The sequence below is a fragment of the Rhipicephalus microplus genome, chromosome 8 (genome assembly GCF_043290135.1).
Source record: "Rhipicephalus microplus isolate Deutch F79 chromosome 8, USDA_Rmic, whole genome shotgun sequence".
Taxonomy (NCBI): Eukaryota; Metazoa; Arthropoda; class Arachnida; order Ixodida; family Ixodidae; genus Rhipicephalus; species Rhipicephalus microplus.
Genome location: NC_134707.1, coordinates 79,728,448 through 79,744,418, shown reverse-complemented (window position 1 = coordinate 79,744,418; position 15,971 = coordinate 79,728,448). Strand labels below are relative to the sequence as shown.

The 15,971-nt window shown below is 45.0% G+C and overlaps 23 non-coding genes across 23 annotated transcripts; all 23 read right to left on the bottom strand.

Moving 5' to 3' along the window:
* Positions 1 to 171: 171 nt before the first annotated feature.
* Positions 172 to 263, bottom strand: TRNAI-UAU (transfer RNA isoleucine (anticodon UAU)). The gene is given in 2 exon segments: positions 172 to 207; positions 226 to 263. It is a non-coding gene; the product is annotated as a tRNA-Ile (tRNA).
* Positions 264 to 641: 378 nt separating this feature from the next.
* On the bottom strand, positions 642 to 733 carry TRNAI-UAU (transfer RNA isoleucine (anticodon UAU)). Its single transcript is given in 2 exon segments — positions 642 to 677; positions 696 to 733. It is a non-coding gene; the product is annotated as a tRNA-Ile (tRNA).
* A 1,316-nt stretch (positions 734 to 2,049) lies between these two features.
* Positions 2,050 to 2,141, bottom strand: TRNAI-UAU (transfer RNA isoleucine (anticodon UAU)). The gene is given in 2 exon segments: positions 2,050 to 2,085; positions 2,104 to 2,141. It is a non-coding gene; the product is annotated as a tRNA-Ile (tRNA).
* Positions 2,142 to 2,994: 853 nt separating this feature from the next.
* Positions 2,995 to 3,086, bottom strand: TRNAI-UAU (transfer RNA isoleucine (anticodon UAU)). The gene is given in 2 exon segments: positions 2,995 to 3,030; positions 3,049 to 3,086. It is a non-coding gene; the product is annotated as a tRNA-Ile (tRNA).
* Positions 3,087 to 3,699: 613 nt separating this feature from the next.
* On the bottom strand, positions 3,700 to 3,791 carry TRNAI-UAU (transfer RNA isoleucine (anticodon UAU)). The gene is given in 2 exon segments: positions 3,700 to 3,735; positions 3,754 to 3,791. It is a non-coding gene; the product is annotated as a tRNA-Ile (tRNA).
* Positions 3,792 to 4,404: 613 nt separating this feature from the next.
* Positions 4,405 to 4,496, bottom strand: TRNAI-UAU (transfer RNA isoleucine (anticodon UAU)). The gene is given in 2 exon segments: positions 4,405 to 4,440; positions 4,459 to 4,496. It is a non-coding gene; the product is annotated as a tRNA-Ile (tRNA).
* Positions 4,497 to 5,811: 1,315 nt separating this feature from the next.
* On the bottom strand, positions 5,812 to 5,903 carry TRNAI-UAU (transfer RNA isoleucine (anticodon UAU)). The gene is given in 2 exon segments: positions 5,812 to 5,847; positions 5,866 to 5,903. It is a non-coding gene; the product is annotated as a tRNA-Ile (tRNA).
* Positions 5,904 to 6,280: 377 nt separating this feature from the next.
* Positions 6,281 to 6,372, bottom strand: TRNAI-UAU (transfer RNA isoleucine (anticodon UAU)). The gene is given in 2 exon segments: positions 6,281 to 6,316; positions 6,335 to 6,372. It is a non-coding gene; the product is annotated as a tRNA-Ile (tRNA).
* A 143-nt stretch (positions 6,373 to 6,515) lies between these two features.
* TRNAI-UAU (transfer RNA isoleucine (anticodon UAU)) lies at positions 6,516 to 6,607 on the bottom strand. Its single transcript is given in 2 exon segments — positions 6,516 to 6,551; positions 6,570 to 6,607. It is a non-coding gene; the product is annotated as a tRNA-Ile (tRNA).
* Positions 6,608 to 6,985: 378 nt separating this feature from the next.
* Positions 6,986 to 7,076, bottom strand: TRNAI-UAU (transfer RNA isoleucine (anticodon UAU)). The gene is given in 2 exon segments: positions 6,986 to 7,020; positions 7,039 to 7,076. It is a non-coding gene; the product is annotated as a tRNA-Ile (tRNA).
* A 613-nt stretch (positions 7,077 to 7,689) lies between these two features.
* TRNAI-UAU (transfer RNA isoleucine (anticodon UAU)) lies at positions 7,690 to 7,781 on the bottom strand. The gene is given in 2 exon segments: positions 7,690 to 7,725; positions 7,744 to 7,781. It is a non-coding gene; the product is annotated as a tRNA-Ile (tRNA).
* A 613-nt stretch (positions 7,782 to 8,394) lies between these two features.
* On the bottom strand, positions 8,395 to 8,486 carry TRNAI-UAU (transfer RNA isoleucine (anticodon UAU)). Its single transcript is given in 2 exon segments — positions 8,395 to 8,430; positions 8,449 to 8,486. It is a non-coding gene; the product is annotated as a tRNA-Ile (tRNA).
* A 1,317-nt stretch (positions 8,487 to 9,803) lies between these two features.
* TRNAI-UAU (transfer RNA isoleucine (anticodon UAU)) lies at positions 9,804 to 9,895 on the bottom strand. The gene is given in 2 exon segments: positions 9,804 to 9,839; positions 9,858 to 9,895. It is a non-coding gene; the product is annotated as a tRNA-Ile (tRNA).
* A 143-nt stretch (positions 9,896 to 10,038) lies between these two features.
* Positions 10,039 to 10,130, bottom strand: TRNAI-UAU (transfer RNA isoleucine (anticodon UAU)). Its single transcript is given in 2 exon segments — positions 10,039 to 10,074; positions 10,093 to 10,130. It is a non-coding gene; the product is annotated as a tRNA-Ile (tRNA).
* A 378-nt stretch (positions 10,131 to 10,508) lies between these two features.
* TRNAI-UAU (transfer RNA isoleucine (anticodon UAU)) lies at positions 10,509 to 10,599 on the bottom strand. Its single transcript is given in 2 exon segments — positions 10,509 to 10,543; positions 10,562 to 10,599. It is a non-coding gene; the product is annotated as a tRNA-Ile (tRNA).
* Positions 10,600 to 11,212: 613 nt separating this feature from the next.
* On the bottom strand, positions 11,213 to 11,304 carry TRNAI-UAU (transfer RNA isoleucine (anticodon UAU)). The gene is given in 2 exon segments: positions 11,213 to 11,248; positions 11,267 to 11,304. It is a non-coding gene; the product is annotated as a tRNA-Ile (tRNA).
* Positions 11,305 to 11,917: 613 nt separating this feature from the next.
* TRNAI-UAU (transfer RNA isoleucine (anticodon UAU)) lies at positions 11,918 to 12,009 on the bottom strand. Its single transcript is given in 2 exon segments — positions 11,918 to 11,953; positions 11,972 to 12,009. It is a non-coding gene; the product is annotated as a tRNA-Ile (tRNA).
* A 613-nt stretch (positions 12,010 to 12,622) lies between these two features.
* TRNAI-UAU (transfer RNA isoleucine (anticodon UAU)) lies at positions 12,623 to 12,714 on the bottom strand. Its single transcript is given in 2 exon segments — positions 12,623 to 12,658; positions 12,677 to 12,714. It is a non-coding gene; the product is annotated as a tRNA-Ile (tRNA).
* A 377-nt stretch (positions 12,715 to 13,091) lies between these two features.
* On the bottom strand, positions 13,092 to 13,183 carry TRNAI-UAU (transfer RNA isoleucine (anticodon UAU)). Its single transcript is given in 2 exon segments — positions 13,092 to 13,127; positions 13,146 to 13,183. It is a non-coding gene; the product is annotated as a tRNA-Ile (tRNA).
* A 143-nt stretch (positions 13,184 to 13,326) lies between these two features.
* Positions 13,327 to 13,418, bottom strand: TRNAI-UAU (transfer RNA isoleucine (anticodon UAU)). The gene is given in 2 exon segments: positions 13,327 to 13,362; positions 13,381 to 13,418. It is a non-coding gene; the product is annotated as a tRNA-Ile (tRNA).
* An 848-nt stretch (positions 13,419 to 14,266) lies between these two features.
* On the bottom strand, positions 14,267 to 14,358 carry TRNAI-UAU (transfer RNA isoleucine (anticodon UAU)). Its single transcript is given in 2 exon segments — positions 14,267 to 14,302; positions 14,321 to 14,358. It is a non-coding gene; the product is annotated as a tRNA-Ile (tRNA).
* A 1,082-nt stretch (positions 14,359 to 15,440) lies between these two features.
* Positions 15,441 to 15,532, bottom strand: TRNAI-UAU (transfer RNA isoleucine (anticodon UAU)). The gene is given in 2 exon segments: positions 15,441 to 15,476; positions 15,495 to 15,532. It is a non-coding gene; the product is annotated as a tRNA-Ile (tRNA).
* Positions 15,533 to 15,675: 143 nt separating this feature from the next.
* TRNAI-UAU (transfer RNA isoleucine (anticodon UAU)) lies at positions 15,676 to 15,767 on the bottom strand. The gene is given in 2 exon segments: positions 15,676 to 15,711; positions 15,730 to 15,767. It is a non-coding gene; the product is annotated as a tRNA-Ile (tRNA).
* Between the last annotated feature and the right edge of the window lie 204 nt (positions 15,768 to 15,971).

The window sequence follows — 15,971 nt, the reverse complement described above, 5'->3', positions numbered from 1 at the left end:
GTGTGCTAACAAGTTGCGCCACTGGGCAACACGGTCGCACGTAGGAGTCTTTCCTTTAGGACTGTTGTCTACACACAACTCCAGTAAACAAATGTTTTCGAGCCAGGCAGTCGCCAGCATTGAGTATACAATATACCTCATGACTAAATATGAAAACTAATAAAAATTTTATTCCCCAGGTGAGGCTCGAACTCACAACTCCGGCATAGCTCACGAGAACTGTCCTATAAGTACCGTGCGCTAACCAATTGCGCCACTGGGGAACATGGTTGCACGTAACAGTGTTTTCTTTAGGACTGTTGTCTACACACACCTCCAGTAAACAAATGTTTTCGAGCCAGGCAGTCGTCAGCATTTAGTATACAACTAACCTCATGACTAAATATGAAATCTAATAAAAATTTGATTCCATAGGTGAGGCTCGAACTCACAACCCCGGCACAGCTCACGAGAACTGTCGTGTAAGTACCGTGTGCTAACTAATTGCGCCACTGTGGAACACAGTCACACGTAGGAGTCTTTCCTTTAGGACTGTTGTCTACACACAACTCCAGTAAACAAATGTTTTCGAGCCAGGCAGTCGCCAGCATTGAGTATACAATTAACCTCATGACTAAATATGAAAACTAATAAAAATTTCATTCCCCAGGTGAGGCTCGAACTCACAACCCCGGCATAGCTCACGATAACTGTCGTATAAGTACCGTGCGCTAACCAATTGCGCCACTGGGGACTGCGGTTGCACGTAAGAGTGTTTCCTTTAGGACTGTTGTCGACACGCACCTCCAGTAAACAAATGTTTTCGAGCCAGGCAGTCGCCAGCATTGAGTATACAATTAACCTCATGACTAAATAGGAAAACTAATAAAAACTTCATTCCCCAGGTGAGGCTCGAACTCTCAACCCCCGCATAGCTCAGAAGAACTGTCGTATAAGTAACGTGCGCTAATCAATTACGCCACTGGGGAACACGGTCACACGTAGGTGTCTTTCCTTTAGGACTGTTGTGTACACATAACTCCAGTAAACAAATGTTTTCGAGCCAGGCAGTCGCCAGCATTGAGTATACAATATACCTCATGACTAAATATGAAAACTAATAAAAATTTCATTCCCCAGGTGAGGCTCGAACTCACAACTCCGGCATAGCTCACGAGAACTGTCGTATAAGTACCGTGCGCTAACCAGTTGCGCCACTGTGGAACATGGTTGCACGTAAGAGTGTTTTCTTTAGGACTGTTGTCTACACACACCTCTAATAAACAAATGTTTTCGAGCCAGGCAGTCGCCAGCATTGAGTATACATTTAACCTCATGACTGAATATGAAAACTAATAAAATTTCATTCCACACGTGAGTCTCGAACTCAAAACCTCGGCATAGCTGACGAGAACTGTCGTATAAGTACCGTGCGCTAACCAATTGCGCCACTGGGGAACACGGTCGCACGTAGGAGTCTTTCCTTTAAGACTGTTGTCTACACACAACTCCAGTAAACAAATGTTTTCGAGCCAGGCAGTCACCAGCATTGAGTGTACAATTAACCGCATGACTAAATATGAAAACTAATAAACATTTCATTCACCAGGTGAGGCTCGAACTCACAACCCCGGCATAGCTCACGAGAACTGTCGTATAAGTACCGTGCGCTAACCAATTGCGCCACTCGGGAATACGGTTTCACGTAAGAGTGTTTCCTTTAGGACTGTTGTCTACACACACCTCCAGTAAACAAATGTTTTCGAGCCAGCAGTCGTCAGCATTTAGTATAAAATTAACCTCATGACTAAATATGAAATATAATAAACATTTGATTCCATAGGTGAGTCTCGAACTCACAACCTCGGCATAGCTGACGAGAACTGTCGTATAAGTACCGTGCGCTAACCAATTGCGCCACTGGGGAACACAGTCGCTCGTAGGAGTCTTTTGTTTAGGACTGTTGTCTACACACAACTCCAGTAAACAAATGTTTTCGAGCTAGGCAGTCACCAGCATTGAGTATACAATTAACCTCATGACTAAATATGAAAACTAATAAAAAATTCATTCCCCAGGTGAGGCTCGAACTCACAACCCCGGCATAGCTCACGAGAACTGCCGTATAAGTACCGTGCGCTAACCAATTGCGCCACTGGGGAACACGGTTGCACGTAAGAGTGTTTCCTTTAGGACTGTTGTCTACACACACCTCCAGTAAACAAATGTTTTCAAGCCAGGCAGTCGCCAGCATTGAGTATACAATTAACCTCATGACTAAATAGGAAAACTAATAAAAATTTCATTCCCCAGGTGAGGCTCGAACTCTCAACCCGCGCATAGCTCACGAGAACTGTCGTATAAGTACCGTGCGCTAACCAATTGCGCCACTGGGGAACACGGTTGCACGTAAGAGGGTTTCCTTTACGACTGTTGTCTCCACACACCTCCAGTAAACAAATGTTTCCGAGCCAGGCCGTCGCCAGCATTAAGTATACAATTAACGTCAAGGCTAAATATGAAAACAAATGAAAATTCCATTTCAAGGTGAGGCTCAAACTCACAACCCCGGCATAGCTCACGAGAACTTTCGTAAAGGTACCGTGCGCTAACCAATTGCGCCACTGGGGAACACGGTCACACGTAGGAGTCTTTTCTTTAGGACTGTTATCTGCGCAAAACTCCAGTAAACAAACGTTTTCGAGCCAGGCAGTCGCCAGCATTCAGTATACAATGAACCTCACGACTAAATATGAAAACTAATAAAAATTTCATTCCTCAGGTGAGGCTCGAACTCACAACCCCGGCATAGCTCACGAGAACTGTCGTATAAGTACCGTGCGCTAACCAATTTTGCCACTGGGGAACACGGTCGCACGTAGGAGTCTTTACACACACAACATGACTGTTGTCTACACACAACTCCAGTAAACAAATGTTTTCGAGCCAGGCAGTCACCAGCATTGAGTATACAATTAACCGCATGACTAAATATGAAAACTAATAAAAATTTCATTCCCCAGGTGAGGCTCGAACTCAAAACCCCGGCATAGCTCACGAGAACTGTCGTATAAGTACCGTGCGCTAACCAATTGCGCCACTGGGGAACATGGTTGCACGTAAGAGTGTTTCCTTTAGGACTCTTGTCTACACACACCTCCAGTAAACAAATGTTTTCGAGCCAGGCAGTCGTCAGCATTTAGTATACAACTAACCTCATGACTAAATATGAAATTTAATAAAAATTTGATTCCATAGGTGAGGCTCGAACTCACAACCCCGGCACAGCTCACGAGAACTGTCGTGTAAGTACCGTGTGCTAACAAGTTGCGCCACTGGGCAACACGGTCGCACGTAGGAGTCTTTCCTTTAGGACTGTTGTCTACACACAACTCCAGTAAACAAATGTTTTCGAGCCAGGCAGTCGCCAGCATTGAGTATACAATATACCTCATGACTAAATATGAAAACTAATAAAAATTTTATTCCCCAGGTGAGGCTCGAACTCACAACTCCGGCATAGCTCACGAGAACTGTCGTATAAGTACCGTGCGCTAACCAATTGCGCCACTGTGGAACATGGTTGCACGTAAGAGTGTTTCCTTTAGGACTGTTGTCTACACACACCTCCAATAAACAAATGTTTTCGAGCCAGGCAGTCGCCAGCATTGAGTATACAATTAAACTCATGACTAAATATGAAAACTAATAAAAATTTTATTCCCCAGGTGAGGCTCGAACTCACAACCCCGGCATAGCTAACGAGAACTGTCGTATAAGTACCGTGCGCTAACCAATAGCGCCACTGGGGAACACGGTTGCACGTAAGAGTGTTTCCGTTAGGACTGTTGTCAACACACACCTCCAGTAAACAAATGTTTTCGAGCCAGGCAGTCGCCAGCATTGAGTATACAATTAACCTCATGACTAAATAGGAAAACTTATAAAAACTTCATTCCCCAGGTGAGGCTCGAACTCTCAACCCCCGCATAGCTCACAAGAACTGTCGTATAAGTACCGTGCGCTAATCAATTACGCCCCTGGGGAACACGGTCGCACGTAGGAGTCTTTCCTTTAGGACTCTTGTGTACACACAACTCCCGTAAACAAATGTTTTCGAGCCAGGCAGTCGCCAGCATTGAGTATACAATATACCTCATGACTAATTATGAAAACTAATAAAAATTTCATTCCCCAGGTGAGGCTCGAACTCACAACTCCGGCATAGCTCACGAGAACTGTCGTATAAGTACCGTGCGCTAACCAGTTGCGCCACTGTGGAACATGGTTGCACGCAAGAGTGTTTCCTTTAGGACTGTTGTCTACACACACCTCTAATAAACAAATGTTTTCGAGCCAGGCAGTCGCCAGCAAGGAGTATACAATTCAACTCATGACTAAATATGAAAACTAATAAAAATTTTATTCCCCAGGTGAGGCTCGAACTCACAACCCCGGCATAGCTCAGGAGAACTGTCGTATAAGTACCGTGCGCTAACCAATAGCGCCACTGGAGAACATGGTTGCACGTAAGAGTGTTTCCTTTACAACTGTTGTCTACACACTCCTCCAGTAAACAAATGTTTTCGAGCCAGGCAGTCGCCAGCATTGAGTAAACAATTAACCTCATGACTAAATATAAAAAGTAATAAAAATGTCATTCCCCAGGTGGGGCTCGAACTCACAACCCCGGGATAGCTCACGAGAACTGTCGTATAGGTACCGTGCGCTAACCAATCGCGCCACTGGGGAACACGGTTGCACGTAAGAGTGTTTCCTTTAGGACTGTTGTCTCCACACAACTCCAGTAAACAAATGTTTTCGAGCCAGGCAGTTGCCAGCATTGAGTATACAATTAACCTCATGACTAAATATGAAAACTAATGAAAATCTCATTCGCCAGGTGAGGCTTGAACTCACAACCCCGGCATAGCTCACGAGAACTGTCCTATAATTTCAGCGCTAACGAATTGCGCCACTGGGGAACACGGTTGCATGTAAAAGTGTTTCCTTTAGGACTGTTGTCTAAACACAACTCCAGTAAACAAATGTTTTCGGGCCAGGCAGTCGCCAGCATTGAGTATACAATTACCTCATGGCTAAATATGAAAACTAATAAAAATTTCACTCCCCAGGCGAGGCTCAAACTCACAACCCCGGCATAGCTCACGAGAACTGTCGTGTAAGTACCGTGCGCTAAACAATTGCGCCACTGGGGAACACGGTCGCACGTAGGAGTCTTTCCTTTGGGACTGTTGTCTGCGCAAAACTCCAGTAAAAAAAATTTTTCGTGCCAGGCAGTCGCCAGCATTGAGTATACATTTAACCTCATGACTAAATATGAAAACTAATAAAAATTTCATTCCACAGGTGAGTCTCGAACTCACAACCTCGGCATAGCTGACGAGAACTGTCGTATAAGTACCGTGCGCTAATCAATTACGCCACTGGGGAACACGGTCGCACGTAGGAGTTTTTCCTTTAGGACTGTTGTGTACACACAACTCCAGTAAACAAATGTTTTCGAGCCAGGCAGTCGCACGCATTGAGTATACAATATACCTCATGACTAATTATGAAAACTAATAAAAATTTCATTCCCCAGGTGAGGCTCGAACTCACAACTCCAGCATAGCTCACGAGAACTGTCGTATAGGTACCGTGCGCTAACCAATTGCGCCACTGTGGAACATGGTTGCACGTAAGAGTGTTTCCTTTAGGACTGTTGTCTACACACACCTCCAATAAACAAATGTTTTCGAGCCAGGCAGTCGCCAGCATTGAGTATACAATTAAACTCATGACTAAATGTGAAAACTAATAAAAATTTTATTCCCCAGGTGAGGCTCGAACTCACAACCCCGGCATAGCTCACGAGAACTGTCGTATAAGTACCGTGCGCTAACCAATTGCGCCACTGGGGAACACGGTTGCACGTAAAAGTGTTTCCTTTAGGACTGTTGTCTACACACAACTCCAGTAAACAAATGTTTTCGGGCCAGGCAGTCGCCAGCATTGAGTATACAATTACCTCATGGCTAACTATGAAAACTAATAAAAATTTCACTCCCCAGGCGAGGCTCAAACTCACAACCCCGGCATAGCTCACGAGAACTGTCGTGTAAGTACCGTGCGCTAACCAATATCGCCACTGGGGAACACGGTCGCACGTAGGAGTCTTTCCTTTAGGACTGTTGTCTGCGCAAAACTCCAGTAAACAAATTTTTTCGAGCCAGGCAGTCGCCAGCATTGAGTATACATTTAACCTCATGACTAAATATGAAAACTAATAAAAATTTCATTCCACAGGTGAGTCTCGAACTCACAACCTCGGCATAGCTGACGAGAACTGTCGTATAAGTACCGTGCGCTAACCAATTGCGCCACTGGGGAACACGGTCGCACGTAGGAGTCTTTTCTTTAGGACTGTTGTCCACACACAACTCCAGTAAACAAATGTTTTCGAGCTAGGCAGTCGCCAGCATTGAGTATACAATAACCCTCATGTATAAATATGAAAACTAATAAAAATTTTATTCCCCAGGTGAGGCTCGAACTCACAACCCCGGCATAGCTCACGAGAACTGTCGTATAAGTACCGTGCGCTTACCAATTGCGCCACTGGGGAACACGGTTGCACGTAAGAGTGTTTCCTTTAGGACTGTTGCCTACACACACCTCCAGTAAGCAAATGTTTTCGAGCCAGGCAGTCGCCAGCATTTAGTATACAATTAACCTCATGACTACATATGAAATCTAATAAAAATTTGATTCCATAGGTGAGTCTCGAACTCACAACCTCGGCATAGCTGACGAGAACTGTCGTATAAGTACCGTGCGCTGACCAATTGCGCCACTGGGGAACACGGTCGCACGTAGGAGTCTTCTCTTTAGGACTGTTGTCTACACACAACTCCAGTAAACAAATGTTTTCGAGCTAAGCAGTCGCCAGCATTGAGTATACAATTAACCTCATGACTAAATATGAAAACTAATAAAAATTTCATTCCCCAGGTGAGGCTCCAACTCACAACCCGGCATAGCTCACGAGAACTGCCGTATAAGTACCGTGCGCTAACCAATTGCGCCACTGGGGAACACGGTTGCACGTAAGAGTGTTTCCTTTAGGACTGTTATCTACACACACCTCCAGTGAACAAATGTTTTCGAGCCAGGCAGTCGCCAGCATTGAGCATACAATTAACCTCATGTATAAATAAGAAAACTAATAAAAATTTCATTCCCCAGGTGAGGCTTGAACTCTCAACCCGCGCATAGCTCACGAGAACTGTCGTATAAGTACCGTGCGCTAACCAATTGCGCCACTGGGGAACACGGTTGCACGTAAGAGGGTTTCCTTTACGACTGTTGTCTCCACACAACTCCAGTAAACAAATGTTTCCCAGCCAGGCAGTCGCCACCTTTAAGTATACAATTAACCTCAAGGCTAAATATGAAAACTAATGAAAATTCCATTCCCCAGGTGAGGCTCAAACTCACAACCCCGGCATAGCTCACGAGAACTTTCATAAAGGTACCGTGCGTTAACCGATTTCGCCACTAGGGAACACGGTCACACATAGGAGTCTTTCCTTTAGGACTGTTGTCTGCGAAAAACTCCAGTAAATAAATGTTTTCGAGCCAGGCAGTCGCCAGCATTCAGTATACAATGAACCTCACGACTAAATATGAAAACTAATAAAAATTTCACTCCCCAGGTGAGGCTCGAACTCACAACGCCGGCATAGCTCACGAGAACTGTCGTATAAGTACCGTGCGCTAACCAATTGTGCCACTGGGGAACACGGTCGCACGTAGGAGTCTTTCCTTTAGGACTGTTGTCTACACACAACTCCAGTAAACAAATGTTTTCGAGCCAGGCAGTCACCAGCATTGAGTATACAATTAACCGCATGACTAAATATGAAAACTAATAAAAATCTCATTCCCCAGGTGAGGCTCGATCTCAAAACCCCGGCATAGCTCACGAGAACTGTCGTATAAGTACCGTGCGCTAACCAATTGCGCCACTGGGGAACATGGTTGCACGTAAGAGTGTTTCTATTAGGACTGTTGTCTACACACACCTCCAGTAAACAAATGTTTTCGAGCCAGGCAGTCGTCAGCATTTAGTATACAACCAACCTCATGAATAAATATGAAATCTAATAAAAATTTGATTCCATAGGTGAGGCTCGAACTCACAACCTCGGCATAGCTGACGAGAACTGTCGTATAAGTACCGTGCGCTAACCAATTGCGTCACTGGGGAACACGGTCGCACGTAGGAGTCTTTTCTTTAGGACTGTTGTCCACACACAACTCCAGTAAACAAATGTTTTTGAGCTAGGCAGTCGCCAGCATTGAGTATACAGTTAACCTCATGTATAAATATGAAAACTAATAAAAATTTCATTCCCCAGGTGAGGCTCGAACTCACAACCCCGGCATAGCTCACGAGAACTGTCGTATAAGTACCGTGCGCTAACCAATTGCGCCACTGGGGAACGCGGTTGCACGTAAGAGTGTTTCCTTTAGGACTGTTGTCGACACGCACCTCCAGTAAACAAATGTTTTCGAGCCAGGCAGTCGCCAGCATTGAGTATACAATTAACCTCATGACTAAATAGGAAAACTAATAAAAACTTCATTCCCCAGGTGAGGCTCGAACTCTCAACCCCCGCATAGCTCACGAAAACTGTCGTATAAGTACCGTGCGCTAATCAATTACGCCACTGGGGAACACGGTCGCACGTAGGAGTTTTTCCTTTAGGACTGTTGTGTACACACAACTCCAGTAAACAAATGTTTTCGAGCCAGGCAGTCGCCAGCATTGAGTATACAATATACCTCATGACTAAATATGAAAACTAATAAAAATTTCATTCCCCAGGTGAGGCTCGAACTCTCAACCCCCGCATAGCTCACGAGAACTGTCGTATAAGTACCGTGCGCTAACCAATTGCGCCACTGTGGAACATGGTTGCACGTAAGAGTGTTTCCTTTAGGACTGTTGTCTACACACACCTCCAATAAACAAATGTTTTCGAGCCAGGCAGTCGCCAGCATTGAGTATACAATTAAACTCATGAAAAAATGTGAAAACTAATAAAAATTTTATTCCCCAGGTGAGGCTAGAACTCACAACCCCGGCATAGCTCACGAGAACTGTCGTATAAGTACCGTTCGCTAACCAATAGCGCCACTGGGGAACACGGTTGCACGTAAGAGTGTTTCCTTTACAACTGTTGTCTACACACTCCTCCAGTAAACAAATGTTTTCGAGCCAGGCAGTCGCCAGCATTGAGTATACAATTAACCTCATGACTAAATATGAAAACTAATAAAAATGTCATTCCCCAGGTGGGGCTCGAACTTACAACCCCGGGATAGCTCACGAGAACTGTCGTATAAGTACCGTGCGCTAACCAATTGCGCCACTGGGGAACACGGTTGCACGTAAAAGTGTTTCCTTTAGGACTGTTGTCTACACGCAACTCCAGTAAACAAATGTTTTCGGGCCAGGCAGTCGCCAGCTTTGAGTATACAATTACCTCATGGCTAAATATGAAAACTAATAAAAATTTCACTCCCCAGGCGAGGCTCAAACTCACAACCCCGGCATAGCTCACGAGAACTGTCGTGTAAGTACCTTGCGCTAACCAATATCGCCACTGGGGAACACGGTCGCACGTAGGAGTCTTTCCTTTAGGACTGTTGTCGGCGCAAAACTCCAGTAAACAAATTTTTTCGAGCCAGGCAGCCGCCAGCATTGAGTATACATTTAACCTCATGACTAAATATGAAAACTAATAAAAATTTCATTCCACAGGTGAGTCTCGAACTCACAACCTCGGCATAGCTGACGAGAACTGTCGTATAAGTACCGTGCGCTAACCAATTGCGCCACTGGGGAACACGGTCGCACGTAGGAGTCTTTTCTTTAGGACTGTTGTCCACACACAACTCCAGTAAACAAATGTTTTCGAGCTAGGCAGTCGCCAGCATTGAGTATACAATAACCCTCATGTATAAATATGAAAACTAATAAAAATTTTATTCCCCAGGTGAGGCTCGAACTCACAACCCCGGCATAGCTCACGAGAACTGTCGTATAAGTACCGTGCGCTTACCAATTGCGCCACTGGGGAACACGGTTGCACGTAAGAGTGTTTCCTTTAGGACTGTTGCCTACACACACCTCCAGTAAGCAAATGTTTTCGAGCCAGGCAGTCGCCAGCATTTAGTATACAATTAACCTCATGACTACATATGAAATCTAATAAAAATTTGATTCCATAGGTGAGTCTCGAACTCACAACCTCGGCATAGCTGACGAGAACTGTCGTATAAGTACCGTGCGCTGACCAATTGCGCCACTGGGGAACACGGTCGCACGTAGGAGTCTTTTCTTTAGGATTGTTGTCTACACACAACTCCAGTAAACAAATGTTTTCGAGCTAGGCAGTCGCCAGCATTGAGTATACAATTAACCTCATGACTAAATATGAAAACTAATAAAAATTTCATTCCCCAGGTGAGGCTCCAACTCACAACCCGGCATAGCTCACGAGAACTGCCGTATAAGTACCGTGCGCTAACCAATTGCGCCACTGGGGAACACGGTTGCACGTAAGAGTGTTTCCTTTAGGACTGTTATCTACACACACCTCCAGTGAACAAATGTTTTCGAGCCAGGCAGTCGCCAGCATTGAGCATACAATTAACCTCATGTATAAATAAGAAAACTAATAAAAATTTCATTCCCCAGGTGAGGCTTGAACTCTCAACCCGCGCATAGCTCACGAGAACTGTCGTATAAGTACCGTGCGCTAACCAATTGCGCCACTGGGGAACACGGTTGCACGTAAGAGGGTTTCCTTTACGACTGTTGTCTCCACACAACTCCAGTAAACAAATGTTTCCCAGCCAGGCAGTCGCCACCTTTAAGTATACAATTAACCTCAAGGCTAAATATGAAAACTAATGAAAATTCCATTCCCCAGGTGAGGCTCAAACTCACAACCCCGGCATAGCTCACGAGAACTTTCATAAAGGTGCCGTGCGTTAACCGATTGCGCCACTAGGGAACACGGTCACACATAGGAGTCTTTCCTTTAGGACTGTTGTCTGCGAAAAACTCCAGTAAATAAATGTTTTCGAGCCAGGCAGTCGCCAGCATTCAGTATACAATGAACCTCACGACTAAATATGAAAACTAATAAAAATTTCACTCCCCAGGTGAGGCTCGAACTCACAACGCCGGCATAGCTCACGAGAACTGTCGTATAAGTACCGTGCGCTAACCAATTGTGCCACTGGGGAACACGGTCGCACGTAGGAGTCTTTCCTTTAGGACTGTTGTCTACACACAACTCCAGTAAACAAATGTTTTCGAGCCAGGCAGTCACCAGCATTGAGTATACAATTAACCGCATGACTAAATATGAAAACTAATAAAAATCTCATTCCCCAGGTGAGGCTCGATCTCAAAACCCCGGCATAGCTCACGAGAACTGTCGTATAAGTACCGTGCGCTAACCAATTGCGCCACTGGGGAACATGGTTGCACGTAAGAGTGTTTCTATTAGGACTGTTGTCTACACACACCTCCAGTAAACAAATGTTTTCGAGCCAGGCAGTCGTCAGCATTTAGTATACAACCAACCTCATGAATAAATATGAAATCTAATAAAAATTTGATTCCATAGGTGAGGCTCGAACTCACAACCTCGGCATAGCTGACGAGAACTGTCGTATAAGTACCGTGCGCTAACCAATTACGTCACTGGGGAACACGGTCGCACGTAGGAGTCTTTTCTTTAGGACTGTTGTCCACACACAACTCCAGTAAACAAATGTTTTTGAGCTAGGCAGTCGCCAGCATTGAGTATACAGTTAACCTCATGTATAAATATGAAAACTAATAAAAATTTCATTCCCCAGGTGAGGCTCGAACTCACAACCCCGGCATAGCTCACGAGAACTGTCGTATAAGTACCGTGCGCTAACCAATTGCGCCACTGGGGAACGCGGTTGCACGTAAGAGTGTTTCCTTTAGGACTGTTGTCGACACGCACCTCCAGTAAACAAATGTTTTCGAGCCAGGCAGTCGCCAGCATTGAGTATACAATTAACCTCATGACTAAATAGGAAAACTAATAAAAACTTCATTCCCCAGGTGAGGCTCGAACTCTCAACCCCCGCATAGCTCACGAAAACTGTCGTATAAGTACCGTGCGCTAATCAATTACGCCACTGGGGAACACGGTCGCACGTAGGAGTTTTTCCTTTAGGACTGTTGTGTACACACAACTCCAGTAAACAAATGTTTTCGAGCCAGGCAGTCGCCAGCATTGAGTATACAATATACCTCATGACTAAATATGAAAACTAATAAAAATTTCATTCCCCAGGTGAGGCTCGAACTCTCAACCCCCGCATAGCTCACGAGAACTGTCGTATAAGTACCGTGCGCTAACCAATTGCGCCACTGTGGAACATGGTTGCACGTAAGAGTGTTTCCTTTAGGACTGTTGTCTACACACACTTCCAATAAACAAATGTTTTCGAGCCAGGCAGTCGCCAGCATTGAGTATACAATTAAACTCATGAAAAAATGTGAAAACTAATAAAAATTTTATTCCCCAGGTGAGGCTCGAACTCACAACCCCGGCATAGCTCACGAGAACTGTCGTATAAGTACCGTTCGCTAACCAATTGCGCCACTGGGGAACACGGTTGCACGTAAAAGTGTTTCCTTTAGGACTGTTGTCTACACACAACTCCAGTAAACAAATGTTTTCGGGCCAGGCAGTCGCCAGCTTTGAGTATACAATTACCTCATGGCTAAATATGAAAACTAATAAAAATTTCACTCCCCAGGTGAGGCTCAAACTCACAACCCCGGCATAGCTCACGAAAACTGTCGTGTAAGTACCGTGCGCTAACCAATATTGCCACTGGGGAACACGGTCGCACGTAGGAGTCTTTCCTTTAGGACTGTTGTCTGCGCAAAACTCCAGTAAACAAATTTTTTCGAGCCAGGCAGTGGCCAGCATTGAGTATACATTTAACCTCATGACTAAATATGAAAACTAATAAAAATTTCATTCCACAGGTGAGTCTCGAACTCACAACCTCGGCATAGCTGACGAGAACTGTCGTATAAGTACCGTGCGCTAACCAATTGCGCCACTGGGGAACACGGTCGCACGTAGGAGTCTTTTCTTTAGGACTGTTGTCCACACACAACTCCAGTAAACAAATGTTTTCGAGCTAGGCAGTCGCCAGCATTGAGTATACAATAACCCTCATGTATAAATATGAAAACTAATAAAAATTTTATTCCCCAGGTGAGGCTCGAACTCACAACCCCGGCATAGCTCACGAGAACGGTCGTATAAGTACCGTGCGCTTACCAATTGCGCCACTGGGGAACACGGTTGCACGTAAGAGTGTTTCCTTTAGGACTGTTGCCTACACACACCTCCAGTAAGCAAATGTTTTCGAGCCAGGCAGTCGCCAGCATTTAGTATACAATTAACCTCATGACCACATATGAAATTTAATAAAAATTTGATTCCATAGGTGAGTCTCGAACTCACAACCTCGGCATAGCTGACGAGAACTGTCGTATAAGTACCGTGCGCTGACCAATTGCGCCACTGGGGAACACGGTGGCACGTAGGAGTCTTTTCTTTAGGACTGTTGTCTACACACAACTCCAGTAAACAAATGTTTTCGAGCTAGGCAGTCGCCAGCATTGAGTATACAATTAACCTCATGACTAAATATGAAAACTAATAAAAATTTCATTCCCCAGGTGAGGCTCCAACTCACAACCCCGGCATAGCTCACGAGAACTGCCGTATAAGTACCGTGCGCTAACCAATTGCACCACTGGGGAACACGGTTGCACGTAAGAGGGTTTCCTTTACGACTGTTGTCTCCACACAACTCCAGTAAACAAATGTTTCCCAGCCAGGCAGTCGCCACCTTTAAGTATACAATTAACCTCAAGGCTAAATATGAAAACTAATGAAAATTCCATTCCCCAGGTGAGGCTCAAACTCACAACCCCGGTATAGCTCACGAGAACTTTCATAAAGGTACCGTGCGCTAACCGATTGCGCCACTAGGGAACACGGTCACACGTAGGAGTCTTTCCTTTAGGACTGTTGTCTGCGCAAAACTCCAGTAAATAAACGTTTTCGAGCCAGGCAGTCGCTAGCATTCAGTATACAATGAACCTCACGACTAAATATGAAACCTAATAAAAATTTCATTCCCCAGGTGAGGCTCGAACTCACAACGCCGGCATAGCTCACGAGAACAGTCGTATAAGTACCGTGCGCTAACCAATTGTGCCACTGGGGAACACGGTCGCACGTAGGAGTCTTTCCTTTAGGACTGTTGTGTACACACAACTCCAGTAAACAAATGTTTTCGAGCCAGGCAGTCGCCAGCATTGAGTATACAATATACCTCATGACTAAATATGAAAACTAATAAAAATTTCATTCCCCAGGTGAGGCTCGAACTCTCAACCCCCGCATAGCTCACGAGAACTGTCGTATAAGTACCGTGCGCTAACCAATTGCGCCACTGTGGAACATGGTTGCACGTAAGAGTGTTTCCTTTAGGACTGTTGTCTACACACACCTCCAATAAACAAATGTTTTCGAGCCAGGCAGTCGCCAGCATTGAGTATACAATTAAACTCATGAAAAAATGTGAAAACTAATAAAAATTTTATTCCCCAGGTGAGGCTAGAACTCACAACCCCGGCATAGCTCACGAGAACTGTCGTATAAGTACCGTTCGCTAACCAATAGCGCCACTGGGGAACACGGTTGCACGTAAGAGTGTTTCCTTTACAACTGTTGTCTACACACTCCTCCAGTAAACAAATGTTTTCGAGCCAGGCAGTCGCCAGCATTGAGTATACAATTAACCTCATGACTAAATATGAAAACTAATAAAAATGTCATTCCCCAGGTGGGGCTCGAACTTACAACCCCGGGATAGCTCACGAGAACTGTCGTATAAGTACCGTGCGCTAACCAATTGCGCCACTGGGGAACACGGTTGCACGTAAAAGTGTTTCCTTTAGGACTGTTGTCTACACGCAACTCCAGTAAACAAATGTTTTCGGGCCAGGCAGTCGCCAGCTTTGAGTATACAATTACCTCATGGCTAAATATGAAAACTAATAAAAATTTCACTCCCCAGGCGAGGCTCAAACTCACAACCCCGGCATAGCTCACGAGAACTGTCGTGTAAGTACCGTGCGCTAACCAATATCGCCACTGGGGAACACGGTCGCACGTAGGAGTCTTTCCTTTAGGACTGTTGTCGGCGCAAAACTCCAGTAAACAAATTTTTTCGAGCCAGGCAGCCGCCAGCATTGAGTATACATTTAACCTCATGACTAAATATGAAAACTAATAAAAATTTCATTCCACAGGTGAGTCTCGAACTCACAACCTCGGCATAGCTGACGAGAACTGTCGTATAAGTACCGTGCGCTAACCAATTGCGCCACTGGGGAACACGGTCGCACGTAGGAGTCTTTTCTTTAGGACTGTTGTCCACACACAACTCCAGTAAACAAATGTTTTCGAGCTAGGCAGTCGCCAGCATTGAGTATACAATAACCCTCATGTATAAATATGAAAACTAATAAAAATTTTATTCCCCAGGTGAGGCTCGAACTCACAACCCCGGCATAGCTCACGAGAACTGTCGTATAAGTACCGTGCGCTTACCAATTGCGCCACTGGGGAACACGGTTGCACGTAAGAGTGTTTCCTTTAGGACTGTTGCCTACACACACCTCCAGTAAGCAAATGTTTTCGAGCCAGGCAGTCGCCAGCATTTAGTATACAATTAACCTCATGACTACATATGAAATCTAATAAAAATTTGATTCCATAGGTGAGTCTCGAACTCACAACCTCGGCATAGCTGACGAGAACTGTCGTATAAGT